This window comes from Puntigrus tetrazona, chromosome 21, assembly GCF_018831695.1.
Source record: "Puntigrus tetrazona isolate hp1 chromosome 21, ASM1883169v1, whole genome shotgun sequence".
In the NCBI taxonomy this organism is placed as follows: Eukaryota; Metazoa; Chordata; class Actinopteri; order Cypriniformes; family Cyprinidae; genus Puntigrus; species Puntigrus tetrazona.
Genome location: NC_056719.1, coordinates 7084795 through 7102722, shown reverse-complemented (window position 1 = coordinate 7102722; position 17928 = coordinate 7084795). Strand labels below are relative to the sequence as shown.

The 17928-nt window shown below is 35.6% G+C and overlaps 1 pseudogene; it reads left to right on the top strand.

Moving 5' to 3' along the window:
• The first annotated feature begins 5385 nt into the window (after positions 1-5385).
• On the top strand, positions 5386-17727 carry LOC122326996 (annotated as a pseudogene).
• Positions 17728-17928: the final 201 nt, after the last annotated feature.

Below are 17928 nucleotides of genomic sequence, written 5' to 3'. Positions count from 1 at the left end.
GTCTAAGTGTGAGTACAGCGTTAGTCAGTTTCTTTTGACGTTTCTTGACTGTTTACCAAGCGCGCGCACACGATCAACAGCTCGCGCACGATGTTTCTCCGCGCGCGCTTGAGTATGTGTGTGTGTGTGTGTGTGTTTGTGTTTGTGTGCAGCATATGGAGTAAGTCACACTCTGAAGTCAGGGCAAACAGTACAGAGAACTATTTTGCTAAAAGCCATTTGCCATGAGGATTGAACCAGAAGTTTTGAACATGGAGAAACGCCTGAAAACTCGGTGAGTGTATTTGTGTGTTTAAGAAAATATATTCAAAAACAAAAAAGGGAGATAATGGTTTGTGTCTATGAGATTCAGACACAGCAATGGCTGTCCTTATTTTATTTGCTTAACAGTTAGTAGATAGTTAGAGAGTTATATTTGAGTTTAACTTGTAATGTTTCGTTTTAATAAATATGTTTATAAAATCCCTAACATATACTGTAGAGTGGAAACGCATCCATTAAACCCCGTGGAATCCCTTTTCTCATTCAAAAATAATTTTTTTTGATAATGGCAAGAATATAATAAAAATTCCTGAATCGCGTGTAGCATCCAATATCTACTTTATGCATTTATTTTTTTAGATCCTAAACACATGACTGTTTTGTAATTATGATGACAAAACTATTGTGTGGGAATCTTGTACAGACTGAAAGATTCTTCTTCTGAAAAGGTTTTACATGTTTCAGACAGTATTTTTCCTCCTTTGAAACTATATCTGGGCTTTCAAAATTTCTTCTAAGCTAAGTGTTTACCTACTCAATGCTACTTCTCTAAGATGAGAGTGGTAGATTCCCATGTTGCATATTACACCAGAGCTCAGCTTTGAGTAAACACATGTTTCCATTCGTATCAGAGGCCCCAAATAGAGTCCTGAGTGCCGCTCACAGGCCTCCAAGCTCACCATATATGTCTTCTGCTCCCAGCTCAGGTGTCTGGTCAGCCTCCACAGCCATGTTGACATTCCTACCTGTTGTCTGAAAGTCTTTATATGATTCTGTAACTCCTGCTCCCATTATCCGAAATACGATCTTTTATATTTATGTGCCACATGCTAATGCTCATTTTCAGACATGCTGTACTTGAAAAAATCAAATCAGATGTGGATTTAGTAGAAGAGCAGGCACATTTTCATGCCCAGGGCTTTCGCACCTGTTGATCAGGGCCAGCTGATAGATTCCTCCAACCCACGCTCATTTTGACACCTGAGTCAGAAATGCGGTTATGCCGGGTGATAAATCCAGAATTAAATTGGAAATCTCGCATATCATATTCTTGCTTTGATCTGCCCCTGCTCGCTCTTTTTTCTCTAGCAGATCCCCCTCATGTTGAGTGGTTAATTGCTCAAGTAGGTCTTGTTATCACAAACAGAAGTATCCTCGGTCATGCCTGTGGCAAAGCATTTGAATTTTTGATCCATAGAAATTAAAAACAGTAGCATGTTTGGTTTTGTCTTTTGAGAGCCAGTACTGTTGACCCAGCTCAAAGTGATTACTGGCATTCAGGATCACCCAGGTTCTCCAGAGCGCCCTGAACGTATGTTTAGTGCAGCATCACTCATCATGTTTATAACACGAGAGCAGCAGATATAATGATACTGGCATTGGCTATCAATGAAAATAAAGCCCTGACAAAATGTTTGTAAACATGGAAATCATACCATGTGTTTCCCTGATGTTCAACGAAAAGATGGTTAGGTAACCTAGATGTGGTACTAAAATGCAGCATGTGCTAAAATAAAACATTTTTGCGTGTATTTCAGTAGTGATGACTAATTGTGAGAAATTGTATTAACTCAGGCAAGCTCGAGGTGATATCAGCCATGCCGGCCCGGGCTACTGACCACCGAGCCCCCAGAAGAGGAACATATGCCGAAAGAACTGTTGTAAAGCCAATAATGAGAGGGACATCACTTTATACAGAGAGAATCAAAGGCTTATACACAACACTATTAATAATAAATGACGTTCATGCTGCACCATTTTGCAAAGGTTCAATTACTTATATAGCAGTGTGACAGATAATGCCATGAGCGTTTATTTTGCCTTACGTGGTGTGGACTTGTTCTTAGGTGCTGCTAAAGATGATCTGCAGACTGCCATTGAGCTTAGTCTTCAGGGAGTCCCAGCAAGCGAAGCAGAGCAGAGAGAGCTGCTGTTGGGTTCTTTACACAATTTGAGGGCAAATTACACATTTTTACACTTTCCTTCACAACTCATTGACTACTACAAATGTACAAGTCATCTGCTTTTGGCATTGAGAAATAATTGCATGTGCCAAAAGTACATTGCTATTCCACATGATATTATTACCCTTTGTCAGCAAGGACACATCAAATAAAACATTAAATACATTGAAAACCAGGGCAATAGCTGCAAAGAAAATTCTGCTTGCCATCACACATGACTAAGTGCACATTGTAGCTTACTATAATAGAAACTAACTGCCAATGTTTTTTCAGAATAATAATGTTTTTGTATATATTTAGTCAACGGCAAATAAATGAGTCCTCTTTCAGAAGCATAAAAATAATCTTTCCTGACCCTAAAGACTGAAAGTTGTAATGAAAGAACAATATCTTATGACTATATTATAAAACTTCTAAGATAATTGTTGCAGTGTAAGAGCCTATTGTATATGACAAATTATATGAATGCAGTCTCAAATAAGAGCACACCTTAAAATAATATTATTACTTTTTATATCTTTAATGTTAATGAATGGTTTTTGCTGTTCCGTAATATAATTTTTAACTGTAAGAAACTGTATAGCATAGTAAAAAATTACAGTAAGTGTCTGAAACAAATTAAACTGTCTTTACTAATATACACTAATCAGATGACAAGTCAAAAACATTCCTCAGCATGCCATGTTACAATTAATTTCAGTGTTACCGTTGCTTCCAAAAATCATTTCTGTTAACACCAGATGATTTATCACCAGAACAGGGTAATTTTTTAAAACCTTTGAATATTATTTATTAACATAATTTAAAGGCAAAAATAGAAACCTTTTAACACCCTTTTTCTCTGGCAGACAAAGTGAATTTATTAACTGTATGCTAAGCAAGTGCCATCACTCTGAACCCAAAGTGTGGATGAAACAGTTCGAATGTTACAATTGCCCTTTTCTCCCACGTTACAGCAGTTTTGTGTGAATTTGGGAATCATGGGCAGCTGTAAATATCAGACTCTGATCTTGCTGTCTTACCTACTCCTATTGTTACTCCAGGGCTCTTGAGGTTAGTGCAGAAGAGAATGCGGCCCCGCATGAAAAGAAAGAGGTGCGAGGGTCTGAGAGAGCTGCAGCCCCGCTGGCTGGATCCTGCTGGAGGACTGTCCTGTGGGCATCCGTAATGCTGGGAAATACCTGCTGGTTCAGCGCCACATTCAGGTGCGTGGAGCTTTTGATCACAAAGGTTTTGCCATTTTGGTAAACTGAATCTTTAGAATGAGTTGCATCATGAAAATATCGTGTAATTGTAAATGTTGAACTTTTTAATTTTACAGAATAATTTAACGGATTTATTAGGCAATCCAACTGTAATACAAAAGGACTGCAGTAATGGTTCTCTTCTAAACTGTTACATCATCTGCCATAGTATAAATTAAATTTGGCGGTGTTGCTAATGACTGGAGAATAGAGAAGATCAGGTGGAGTGTGTCTGTTTTTTTTTCTGTTCCTGACTGCAGAAGCGTCTCAGAGCTGTAATTGTAATATACCCATTTCCAGACTGGAATTTAGCGGGGCTTCTCCGATGTCTGTGTTGAAATATAAACCAGCGCTGATATTGATAGATGTCTGAGCTAATTAAATAGAGCATTGTTTTGATGATAAAGAGAGGCATGAACTCGTGAAGTGAGTTTATGGCTCACAGATAAACAACAAAATGTTTTTTTCATTCCCAATGCAGCTTAACAATGTCATTTTGAAAGTAATCCCAGCACAGAATAAATAGCTCTAGTTTAAAAGCATCACTGCAAGTTTTCAATTGAGGTTTTAAATAAATATTTAAAATACAAATTTACCAAATTGACAAATACATGGGTTTTTAAACTTTCCATTCATCAAAGAATCCAAAAAAAACACTAGCACACCTGATCTCAGCATTGATATTGTTTTTGAGCAAATCATCAGGAAAATGTTTATTATTTCTGATTGGTCACGTGATACTGTTGATTTACCTTGCCATCTTAGAATTAAATCAAATTGTAAAATGCATTAAAATAGTTCAAAAGTTATTTGCAATAGTATTTCATAGTGTTACTGTTTTTACTCTGTATTTTTGTTTTTTAATTGAGTGAATATAAGAGTTTTCTTTCAAAAACATAAAATCTCATTATTTGAAAACACTTTTGCATCTGTAAAGTAGAATTATATATATATTTTTTTATTTTATAATTTTATCTTTTTGTACATGCACACCAAAATGAGCACATTGTTGTTTCTGCTATTGCAAATCTGCTGTGCATATATTCTTGTTAGCTTCTTAAATTGTGAATTGTAATCACATCTATTACCCAAAGACACTGAACATAAAATACGTTAAACTTGGTACAAGAAACAGAATAAGTCTAATACTCAACAAGACATGTATCAACCCAGACCGTGTCTATAAAACTGGTCGCCGAATAAGCGAGACTGTAATTGTTCATCCCCTAATGCATTCCAAGAAGAGGGCAAATTGGACTAAAAAAAACAAAATTGTCTTGTGTTTAGTCTCTGTTCCATCTGCCGGTGTTCCGTAGACTGGTGCTCAATTACTGCCTGTCTGAGCGCAGCTGGAGAAATGCAAGAGTCATTCAGTGAGTAATCTGCCAGAAGAGCATCACTATCGTTTAGTCTTTGAGTACTATTGAATGTCATTTATATATGTTGAGTTTTCAGCATATATTAATTTTTAACAATTCCTCCAATTAAAATAAAATATCTTTAAGCCAATATTGCTCAGTATATATGTGAAATATTCCACTATGCGCTGACTGGATTTCTGTTGCAGGAGAAAAGAAACATTGCCTTCATGCAGGAGTTGCGTTGTCTCTCTTGCTTTGATGGTGAGCTCAAACCGTAGGTTTATGGAGCCCCTCTGCAGCAGTTGTAGCTTCTCAGGGATGCATTTAGAACCAGTGAGGCACAACAGGTACATCATTTTGAATAATATGATTCACAGCTGTTCTGTAGGGGCTAATTTTTAAATGAAGCAGTTGCAAATGACAGGCTAATAAAAGGTATCTTGAAATGTTTGCCAATCGCAGTACTTTATCAAGCTACGCTAGAGCTTCTTCTAAAACAGACATGTGTTGTATTCTTGGAAAACGGTGTTTATTTTAAAAGCTTGCTTATTCTAGGATGTCAGTGAATCTCACGCACAAATTGCTTGACTGGCTCGAGGATGCTTTCCAGCTGGCTGCAAATGGAAAGTAAGTTCATAAAATTTAATTATAAATAATAATAGCTTTCGATGGAGTAGGCATGCGGACTTAATTGTGATGCTTTAAATGTTAAATGGCTCAAGTTAAATGTAAAAAATGACTAATGTTAACAAAGTGAATGTATAATATAAATGTAATGCAAAAAATCTATAATACAAAAATAATAATTTAATTTGGTATTTGATAACAGCGCATATAACTCAAGAAACACATTTGAAGCTATTCTTCATGAACTTTTAAAATGAGCTTTACTGTGATGTGAGATCATTTTTATGGGTAGAAAAACTTTTAAAAATCTTCTCCAGCATATAAATCCACCACAGGGTGCATCATGCCAGAAAGTGATTTTAAAATGTATTTAAAAAGATAGTGTGACTAAAACAAAGCTTTTTAATGGTTTATTTATAATAATTTATTGCCGTCTTATATGCATCATGTGCTTGCAACATGAAGAAAATGTGTTTATTACCAAGGCAACAAACATCTGCTGTGGAGGGTTAATTAATAAATGGTAATGAGTGTAGCATTTGTTAAAGAATCATGAATAATTACCCTATGGTATATTTAGTTGCTAATGTACTTGCCAGGCTTTTCCTTTTCCCCAAAATACAATATGGCAGCTGTTATTTTCCAGTAACCCAGAGGATAAACAAAACAACCCCATGGTCCAGCTGTTTTATGGCACATTTGTGGCTGAGAGACTTCATGAAGGTAAGAGAAGGATATTTCTTCTGTAATTATTCTGTTCATCACAGGCCTTGATGATAGTTGTGTAATTGTGTGCAGGAAAGATTGTGTCCAACATTGAACAATTTGGACAATACCCTCTCAAGTGAATGGCTTTAATAATTTAGATGAATGTTTGGAGGGTGCCATGGTTGAAGGAGAGATTGAGTCACTTCATTCAGATCAGACAATGTCCTCTGGCCAAGAGGTGAGTTTTTCTACTTTAACTACAACTGTTATTATTCTGATGTTTACATTGCATTCCACATTTATACATTTGAAAGACCGTTTTATCCTAAGAGAGTTTGCATTCAAGGTACTCCAATGTATTACTCTTTTTGCCTTGGGAATCAAACCCTTTGTTCTCGGCGTTTCTTGTGCCATTGAAGGCTCAAAGATATCAAATTATTAAAATGAAAACAGAAGAAGGATATTACTGTGAATCATGCATATGCTCTTGTAAATTATTATGTGGTTTTTCATTGTTTGCAGAGGTAGTTCTCTAAGCTGCCACCAGTTTTGACCTTTGAGCTGTCCAGATTTGAGTTCAATCAGTCTTTAGGGCGCCCTGAAAAATACACACAAAAACTGGAGTTTCCCAAGTGATCTATGCAGGACGTGGTGAGAAATATCATTACTACAGCTTGTATTTATTTATTTATTTTGAATATTTATCTATTCGTGTATTTACTTTATTAGTTTTTTATTATGTGTATTTTTGTATTAATATATTTATATATTGATATATTTGAGGTTTTTGTTTACATTATATATGTATGTGTAATGTGTATATTTATTTTGTACACACATGCAGTATATATTTTGAAAATATATACATTTATACATGAATTTATTCATATTCTTTTATTTTTATTTTATATATAAATGTATTTAATATAAAAATAAATATACATGCATGTGTTTTGCGTGATATATTATGTAAACAAAAACTTTTTATTTGGATCACGATTAATCATTTGATATACTTAATAAAATGTATAATTTATCTTATATATACACACACACACACACACACACACACACACATATATATATATAAAAATGGCAAGTTAATGGTAATCTACTTTTTCTGTGACCAGATACCTCCACAAAAATGTTGATCAGACTCATGGTAGGAGAGGAGAAGTTAGAGACTCAAGGACCAGTTAACAGTTCTACAGCAGAAACTTGAGGGGTACGTTTAAAAGCCAAACAGTGGCTAAATCCTTCACTAAATCATCACTGCAAGCCATGTTTTCAAATTGTTATTTGTAGTTTGTTTTTATACTAAAACTTTGATTTTGTTTTTAAAGATACAAAAACTATGGCTCAGGGCCAACCAAATACCCCTAGCAGATATGCTGCAGTATGTGCTGGAGTTTGCCACCACGAAACCCACAAACGTGTCTCAGCCTCAGTACCAACACAAACCCTACCGCACACAGGAACCCAGCTCAGGTGACAGGGCAAGGCCCTTTTTCCTGCGTTCGTCAGCTGTGTGACAAACTTGTGCCTGTTGTTTGTTTTCCTTCCTTCTATATGTTTAATTTCTTGCTGTAGTCAAACAGAACCAGACGATGCAGGCTCATCAGATGGCTCAGGCTGCCCTCAGACAGCCACACAGAGAACTCCCATACACAAGCCTTTTACTCAGTGCAGACTCCCCATGGAGGTGTGCCGCTGCAACCAGCCCCACAGCGTGATAGAGGAGGAGCTGTATCTTCGTCAGGAGCTGCTTACAGCGCTGGAGAGCAGAAGTGGAGAACACGATAAACGGTAGATCTTCGCTGAGTGAGCCTTGGATCAGTGTTTTAAAATGAACACACAACAAATCTTAGTGACTGTAATGTGTTATAGGTGCACTCCAAGATGCAAAAAACTGTTCTAAAAGATAATGCAGTGTAATTAAGAATGTGCCACTTTGCCTCCTATGTAGAAAGCAATATATTTATATGTGCAGCGCCAAAATGTATTTCATTAGCAAGGGAATTGATTAAATTGATCAAACTGACAGTAAAGACTTCATAAAGATTTCGTAATCTTACAAAAGGTTTCCATTTCAAATAAATGCTGTTTATTCATCAAAGAATCCTAAAAAAGTCCCAATTTCCACAGCACAGCTGTTTCAACACTGATAATAATAATAATAATAATATATTTCTACAAGCAACAAATCAGCCTACTAGAATGATTATAGAAGGATCATGTGACTCAGAGACTGCAGTAATGGCTGATGAAAATTTAGTTAATTTGATATATTACATTCAGAAATATATTAAAATAGAAAACTATACCATTTTGAATAGTAGTAATATTCCACAATATTATTAAAAACAGGTATTACTACTACTGTTCCTACTACTGTAGTTAATAGTGAATACACATACTTTGAGAATATATATATTTTTTTATCTTCTTAGTATTGGAAGCCCTTAATAGAAATGCTTTAAATTTACTGACGATTTGCAAGAATTGCTCACTGTGTTTATTTACATTTTGGAGTGGGAATTGGGCTACTGTAATGCTCTTTCCATGGGATGTTTTTCATGTCTGTGGGTTGGAAGCGACCCCAGTAACGTTATATTTAGCCCATGGAAGGCAACTTTAATCAGGGGGAACCCACCAAAAAACATGTACTTTGCTGTACATCAAAACGTGTTTCACATCGGAATCCTCCTTACTTAAATGCAATTGGGCGAGGTTTTGTTGAGAAAACCTGGCAACCTGTATGCTTTCATAATTTTTTTGCCTCCTGTATTGAAATCAATTGTGAGTCAAATCTTCTGTGCACTCTGCATGCTGAGCGCTATTTGTTTGACATGCAGAGCTCTTGTTGCCACAGAAGACAGCTGTCTGCGTAGGCAGCAGGCAGCCTGAGCAGCCTCGGTAGGTTTGAGCACGTAATGTGCATTTTAATTTTTCTGTCCTGAAGGCCATCGTGATTCACAAGCAGTTATCCTAATGCGTTTTGTGACTGCATCAGGATCCTGGCCTCCAGGCGTGAGCGTATTGATCTGTGTTCCTCTCTGTGTGCAGAGCTGAAAGCCAGCATTGACAAGGTGTGCCCAGGCCCTGGAGGGCATGTACTCAGATAACAGTCTGTGTCGGTAAAGTCTATATCCTGAACACTCATTGGTACTTTTATATTGACTGAGCCCTTTCAAGAAATTTGCATGACACCTCAATGTAATCCTGACTTTTTATTTGATGCTTCCAGGTGCCCTATAGGCTACACGCTGTGCTCGTCCATGAAGGACAGGCCTCCGCTGTACAATACTGGGCGTACATCTATGATCATGCTAATAAACGCTGGCTGAAGTACAACGAATGATAATGGTGACAGAGTCGACCTGGGAGGAGCTGGTTCGAGACTCGTGATGGTGGCATGACCAACGCCAGCGCCTACTGCCTCATGTACATCAACGACAAGCTGCCATACCTCATAGCAGGTACTTTCCCCATGGGCTTCTCAGATTACGCATCTGCACTTAGATTTTGCTGAAGGAGCCAAGCACATCACACACTTGATTTAAGACTTTGGGCTCTAGCTCTGATTTCTTTCAGAAATTAATGCTAATAGATTTGCTGGCAGACTTTATTATTTTGGGGTATATGAGAGTCCCTGCCAAGCTGTGAACATCAAATACTCTTAATGCTTTTACTATCTAATGCTTTTATTTTGAATATCTTTTTTTAGTATTTTCTATAAAAGAAAATTACTATGAATATTTAGTGAAAATAAATACAGTAGGGGTGGACGTTTAATGCATTATGTAAATGTTTTTAATATTAAAATGCAATAAAAGTGTCTGTCAAACGAAATGACATTGCAAGCTAACTTGCCTTTTGTTTTTGGAATAAATTACTTGTAATGCAGTTTTAGGGATCTATAAAATCAGTTTTATTTTTTCCAAAAATGTATTTAGTTTTTTTGTTTTCTAGACTGTTTTAATGGTTGAATTTTATTGTATTCATCAAAAAAAGTAATAAAAATGTCTAATTAAATAATAAAACTAAAATTAAACAGCAATCTAGTAAAGGTTTAACAAAATTAATAATGTATTATATATTATTTATACAGAAAATTCTATTTCTATGAAGGGATTCCTATTCAGTGCGCGTCACTGAAATATTAGGGACCTCACGGTTTATCATAGCTTATTATATTAGCTTTGTATTGGATTGTTATTTTGAAACACTAAATGTAACAGCAGAAGACAGGAAAAGAGTGAAAATAAAAGGGAAGTCAACATGTACAAACGTGACATTAAAGTTGCTGTATGTAGAATTTTGACTCTACTAAAGCATAAAAATACTATAATATGTTTGTAGATACTTGAGAAACATGCCAAGTTTACATACTTGTTTATCTGAAAAACAATACCACAGTCAATTGATATTAACCAGAATTTTGCCTTTTGTTTTGTTTTGGTGAAACACGCCCACCGCCAGTTTACCCAATCGTGTTTCAGAACCCCGTGGTTGCCAGCTGGCGGAGGAAACATCGCTGCATTTCTTTTCATTTATGGAGGCTGACAAATGAAAAGGGTCTGAGCGGGTTTCTTTTATTTAAAAAAAAAAAAATCACATTTAGTATACAAATTGAGATTTACAATAAAATCTCAATAAATAGGAAATAAATCAAATATTCTCAAATTTCTGAGAATGAAGCAGAACTGCCATATAAACTTCTTGGCTGTTTGTACACACTTCATTTGTGAAATGTTTTAATTTTATTGAGAAACATGGAGATTTAAAAGACACAATGTCACTTTTTGAGAATGACTGGCTGGTTTTATGAGCTAAATGAACAAGACTCCATTAACTAGCCACTCTGGGTGTCAAGTATCTGGCCTGCAGTTCCATAACAGCACCTTTTTTACCTCAGAAAGCCTTAGTTTGACAGATAAAATTGCAGTGCAGTAATTATTTGGGATATTTGAAGGTTGTGGGTCACTTAGGTAAAATTTTGGCCTTTGTAATGCTTTTCCTATCTGCTAAAATAATGTAATCTCATTGAGCATGACTTTTTTTCATGTTTATTAATGACAGAAGACACGGACGATGAGACGGGCAAGTTCTGAAAGGAATGGACTCCCTCCCGTCTCATCCTGAGGCGTTATGTTCGGGAGGATAACTCACTGGTTCCAGCAGGAACTGAGAGAATGGGAAGAGCAGTTCTGCCAAGGCCAACGTGAAGAAGCGCAAGTTCAAACCAACACCGAGAAACCCGGCCCCGAAGAGCCACAGAACCCAGAGCAGGAGCCAAACCCAGAAACAGCCCAAGAACAAACAAATGAAGTGTCTGAAGAACCACCCACAGATACAGCACCAGCACCGCCCAGGACAGTGAAGGTCAGAATCTTTTTCTTGGGGCCAGATGTTGTCCATGTATTCATTGCAGGTATATTTTCAAGGTGCTTCTCTTCCCAGAGCCTATGGCCAATTCAGCAGCTCGGCCGATATCATCAGAACCCAGTGAGAATGTGGAAGAGGAGGTGAGGAGCGATCACCAGCAGCCAGACACATGGCCCGCCAGATGAAGAGAAGCCAGATCAGAGTCAGGTGAGAGTGTTAAAGCGCTATTTGAGACGTGCAGAAAGTAGGTCACATATACAGCACTGGAGGCTTCACGCGACAGTACATATGGGTCACCGTTTGTCTTCCTCAACGTAAACTGCAACAGCGTACCATCACACAAAAACACACAACACTAATTTAACAAAAACAATAAGATGACATTTTAACTAAATGTAAGATAAATGTGAATAACCTATTCAAATTAAACAGAATCAGGAGCTTTATCATTTGTCAATAAATTGTAATGTGACTCATGTGACATCTTATTTTTACAAATAATTATAAAACAAAATAAATTTATACTGTACATGTTTTGTTAAATATAATATACAGTGTCACCATAAAATAATACATTTTAATATGTGATAACATTTTAACTAAATGTAAGTTATGCTAAATATGTCTAAAACTACTTAAAGTAAATATAATCAGGAGCTTTTATCATTTGTCAATAAATTATGTCTCCTGACATTAATTTTTACAAATGTTTACAACTAATGTTAACTAATCACCTTATTATAAAGTTTTACCAATAATTTTTAATAAACAACTTATATTTATATTGTTCGCCTTGTTTAATATAATATACAATTTATACCATAAAAATAAATAGTAGTTCTTACTTTTACGTTACAAAACATATTTTAGATGTAAAACATACTTCAAAAGTTACATGTGCCATATTAAATCTAAAATATGTTTTCATTTTAACTGTATATCTGTAATGTAAACTGTATAATGCATACGGACCTTTTACATGATTATTTAGTGTATATAGTATGCATAGAGATTTTTTCATTACAATTCTGAACATGTTTAGTGTATTTTTTTTTTTTTTTTTAAATATAAAAAGATGTTTGTGTGTATTTTGCAACTATGTATGGGAATATGGTGTAGAAATGATTACAACGATTCACATTAGTGGCTGAATCACTACAAACTTGTTTGCTTGTGCTTGCTTAATGTTTAATGTTTTATCTGTTGCGTTGTGATTTTTTGTGTTGTGCAAAAGCTCTGGTATTTAGTAAGAGGATACGCTTTGGAAAGGAATATGCGGATAAGGTTCATCGGACAACTGAGAGCCATCCAACATTCCTCAGTCTTTCTGGTTCAAGTTTAATGTGGGGTTGCTGGGGACAGTGTGTCAGAGAAGAGCTTTAAATAGAACCTGAGCTCTGTGTTTCCTGCGTTCACCATCAAGATCAACTGGATTCCTACCTTTCCGCAGTCATTAAATGATTGTGAGGACATTTTCCTGATGCTTAAATCAACAGGCAATTGTTAAGTACCACGTAGTTTGTGCTTTCTGGTCTTTAGGAGCGTAATCTTGGATACTATTGACTTAGTATATAGTGTTTCTATCAAGCAGGTTCCTTCTGTACTTACTACACAGGATTTATATATCTGCTGTTCCTTTCTTTGACTCATTGATTTTATTGGTGCTCCTGATTTATGACTGTGCTGTCACTACATGATCTAGTTGCTAGGGCTTGTCATAAATAGTAGCAATAGGACCTCTTGTGGTTAGTGTATCTCATATTGCATCCAAGGATATTTAAGCAAAATAAGGCAGTTAAAAATACGTAAAGAATGTCCTAAAAGATGCATGCAGTTGTACCACAAACATGAATGGTGAATCTGTTTAAACGAAAATGTTGCAGCATAAGGACAACATCAGTGGTCAGATAAATTGGATGTTATTTGTCAAGCAGCAGTGTTACTGATACACTATTATTGTTTTTGTTAATATAGGAATACATTTTTTTATATATTCTGTTTTATTAAAAATTTTAGTTAACATTTTAGTCATATTGATGTTTCTTTATGTTATTTTTGTTAACTATGTTTGTATAGTTTTTATGTTAATTTAAATTTTTGGTTTATTTAGTTTTTGTTATTTTTAGTACTGGAGCTTAAACTAAATTAAAAGAAAAACGTTGCCTTTTCAGCTGACTGGCTGAAATAAAATATTTTTATTTATTAAGTTTTTTGTTTTTTTATTTTATGATTATTTAAGTAGTGAAAAATGTTTTAATAGTTTGTTTTATTTTCATTTATCGTAATGTAACCATCATACAAAAACACATAACGCTAATACATATAACATAATAATGTGATTGTTAAATGTAAGTTTTTAATAAATTGTATTGACTCAAATATGTGAAAAAATATATGTATTTTTACAAATAATTTAAACAATATTTTAATAAACTATGCATATCCCTATAAACTATGTAAATGTAATATGCAAATTCATCATATTAATTAATAAATTCATACTCATCATACTTTTGCTTCATACTATTCACACTTTTTTTTTTATGCATAAAACATACTTCCAAAATGTGAAGTATATTACAATGAAATTCCATGTATTACATGTAATAAAATTTTACATACTAACTGAAACTTTTAATTGTTTCAATTTTAGTGTCAATAACTGTCAAGCACACAAAAAAACCCACAATCCTGTATACACAGAAAGTGGGCTGCACTATTTTCAAACATTCATCAAAGCATTAAAAGGAATAAATTATAAATTAAAAAGAAAATACATTTCTTATCCAACATAATAACTTTCACTGCTGGTTTCTTCAAAGACAGCCAAAACAGTCTTTTGATGGGTGAAAACTGCTATAACTCTAGTCAGATGATGCTCGGAGTTTTCCGCTGATTTATAAACCAATTAGAAATTTCAGAGGGATCCATGGTGAATTAGACTTCCTGGTTTGCCTACAAATTGACGTTATGAGTGAACATCTCTAAAGACTATAATGAGTGGATCAGAAAATTGACAGTCATTCAACCCTCTATTTCTCTGTGTTTCTCAGCAGCCTGTGGTGGAGTCAGTTGCTACAGATAGATCTGAGTCAGAGGTGGAGGTGGAGGTGGAGGAGCAGCTCATCAGTGATGAAAGAGGACCAGTGGCAGAGCCGAGGAGAACCAGGCCATGGCTGCGCCCAGCCAGCCTGAGAATGACGTGTCTGAAGTCGAGATACCCAACGTAGGCAAGATTCTGGTGCGCTCCGATGCCCGATGGCTACAATGAAGAGGTAAAGCTTCAAGAATTAGGCTGCTAGGCTACTGATACATTAATCTCGACAAGAAATGCATTTTTTTTTTTCTGTAATGATTAGATGATGCTAACACCAGCCATGCAGGAGTCATTTTTGCAATTGCTAGGCAAGACAGGTCTTTGACAAAGATGGACCTGAAGCAGGACTCATAAAGGTATACAACTTGAAAATACTCTGCAGCTGAACACACCTTTCTCATATATTCAGATAATAATTCACAAACTCACTCTGTTTATTTATTGGAAAATCTTTTGGATCAGGCATTTCATGAGGAATATTCCAGATTGTATGAGGTGTCTCAGGAAGAGACCACACCCCAGCAGGACCCTCGACTCCAGCATGTTCTGGTCTACTTTTTCCAAAACCAGGCACCTAACCGTGTCATTGAAAGGACGTTACTGGAGCAGTTTGCGGATCGCAATCTGAGTTTTGATGATCTGTGCGCAATTTCTTTAAATCAACTACTTCATATTTTGAGGGCTAATATGTTGAGATTAAATAATTGGACTAATCTAAACTGGTATTTTCTTCCTTGTAGGGCTGTCAGTATCATGAGAGAGGCCAGATGTAAAATCCGCCTCATTAAACCAGAAGACATGGACATGGATGAGTACTTGGTAAAATCAAACATTATTTCTTCTCTTTTTCTCTTTAAATATATAATAAATTCTGTTGTTAATAAATGTTTTGTTAGTTAGATTTTATACACTTTTCAGGGATGCATTAAATGTCACAATAAAGACATTTATAATGTTACGTTTTAAATCAACTTCATAGTATGCACTCTATTTTTCATCCAAGGAATGCAACCTTGATTAGAATAAGAGACTTTGAACTGTAGTGCATGTATTTAATCATTTGAAAAATTTTTCCCTCTATTCCCAGCAATGGCATGATGACTACAGCATGTTCAAGACGGTGTTTGCATACCTGTTGACAGGTCTCGAGCAGTATCAGAACGGAAAGTATGTAGACTCAGGGACAAGAGCCATTGCCTTTACATTAAACTGGAGAGTTTGTACTACAACAATTACCTTTTTCATTACAGAGGATAAGAGAAGCCCTGAATTATCTCGCACATGCACACCAGGACAACTCAGTCCTTCTTAGGAAAGGAGAGAAGAAAGGAGTGGAACAGTCACTTATAGCACTTTACAGAAGAAAGTGTTTGAAAGCATGTACACATTAATAATCAAGATTTTTGGTAACTCTTTAAAATAAGGTTCATTAGTTAACATGAACTAAGAATGAACAATACTACAGGATTTATTAATCGTGTTAATGCTAATTTCAGCATTTACTAATGCAGTATTAAAATCACATTGTGTTTGTTTAATGCATTTAATGCACTGTGAACTTACATGAACTAACAATGAATGATTGTATTTTTATGAAAGATTAATACATAATGTAATAAATGTATTGTTCATTGTTCATTCATGTTAGTTAATGTCAACTAAATGACACCTTATTGTAAAGTGTCACTTTCTGTTCACCAAATGCAATTATTTGATCAAAAACAACAGTAATATTGTTACATATAATTATAATTAAAAATAAAAATTTTAATCTATTTTAAATTGTAATTTTTCCTGTGATGGCAAAAGCAGCCACACTCCAGTCTTCAGAAACACCGCTCTATCATTATTTTTGTATATAGTTGCGGAATAAAATGAGTAATGAACAGTTGTGATGAATAATATTTAATAATGTTTTATAAAGTTTTTATTCATTGCATAACTGCTGTATTAAAGTATTGATTTCTCTTTTTTGATGTTCCCAAAAATTGTAACTCTAGTATAGGTAGTTTTGTGAAGACATTCCTATATAGACATATAAATTTGTCACAAGCCTGTAGAGCAAAAGATTTTAGGCTCATGAAAAACCTGGACTGGTTCTATATATTTTATTCTTATCTAATATGAAACGTCATGCATACACCTGCAGGAGCTGAATGAGAACGCAGCCACGCTCTTTAAAAGCCAAGATGAAAATGACGTGGCAGAGGCCGTGACCATCATGAATGACTGCATTATCCCTGCATGCACCTCATGGTCAGAGACAGCATCAGTCAAGAGGACTTGGACATCATAGAGCTGATCAGGAGTTGCTGGTGCTCCTACCTGGGGCAGGACATGGATGGTGTGCTATTTTCCCCCAGATTTCATATATAAAAAAATTACAAATGAATTCTTAGCTTAGTTTGTTGTTCACATTTTTGTTTTTCGTATGATCAGATTCTGTTCAGAAAAGCTCAGCGAATTCCTGCCTAGAGTCCTGGACTGTTCTGCAGAAATGGTGGTCCTGAAGGAGCCCCCCAAAGTGAGGAACTCTCCCCATGATCTGTGCAGCCGCCTGACTGCCGTCATGGAGTCCATTCACAGCACCTCGGTCGTCACCGTGAAGTGAGGCAAGGGAGAAAAGAAAAAATCAAGGCACAGTCACAAGGTCACCTGTCCTCTGCTTCAGGCTGAGCTGGATTTTATTTTCACTGCACAATGACGTTTTCTGTCACACTACGGTACACATATTCACTGTGTTCTGAATTCCTTTAAGGGAGATTGATTGGCTGCTTTCGGTCTTTGTAGGTGTTTGATCTCAGGAAAGATCAAATAGATGACATTTTCTAAAGCCAGGTTTGTTAGAGGACAGTGAAGGCAGAGTGAAAGCTTTTACCTTGTTCTTCTTTTCACGTGAGCAGCAGACAACGTGAAAATAGTCTTTTATAGAGATTTGCTGGAGCCACTTTATTTCAGTCTACACTTAGCTGAAGATCTTGTTTATTCTTTCTTTGTACAGTAAGGTTGTCTGATATTCCACTCCTTTGTTCTATCCCTTTTACCTTTCAATAAAAATTAGATTTCTCTGTTTTTCACCCTGTCCTGTGAGTTCTCCTTTTTTCTTTAGTATTTTCTCCCTATTTGTTCTCATCTTCTGTTTCTTCCTGTTTCTTCTCGTAATTATTCTAGAAGGATTTCCATTTATACAGTACTGCAGGTCCATTGATAATAACCAGTTATTATGTAAGAAACCACAGACTCAAACATTTATTAGTAAATCTATGTGAACTCTTATT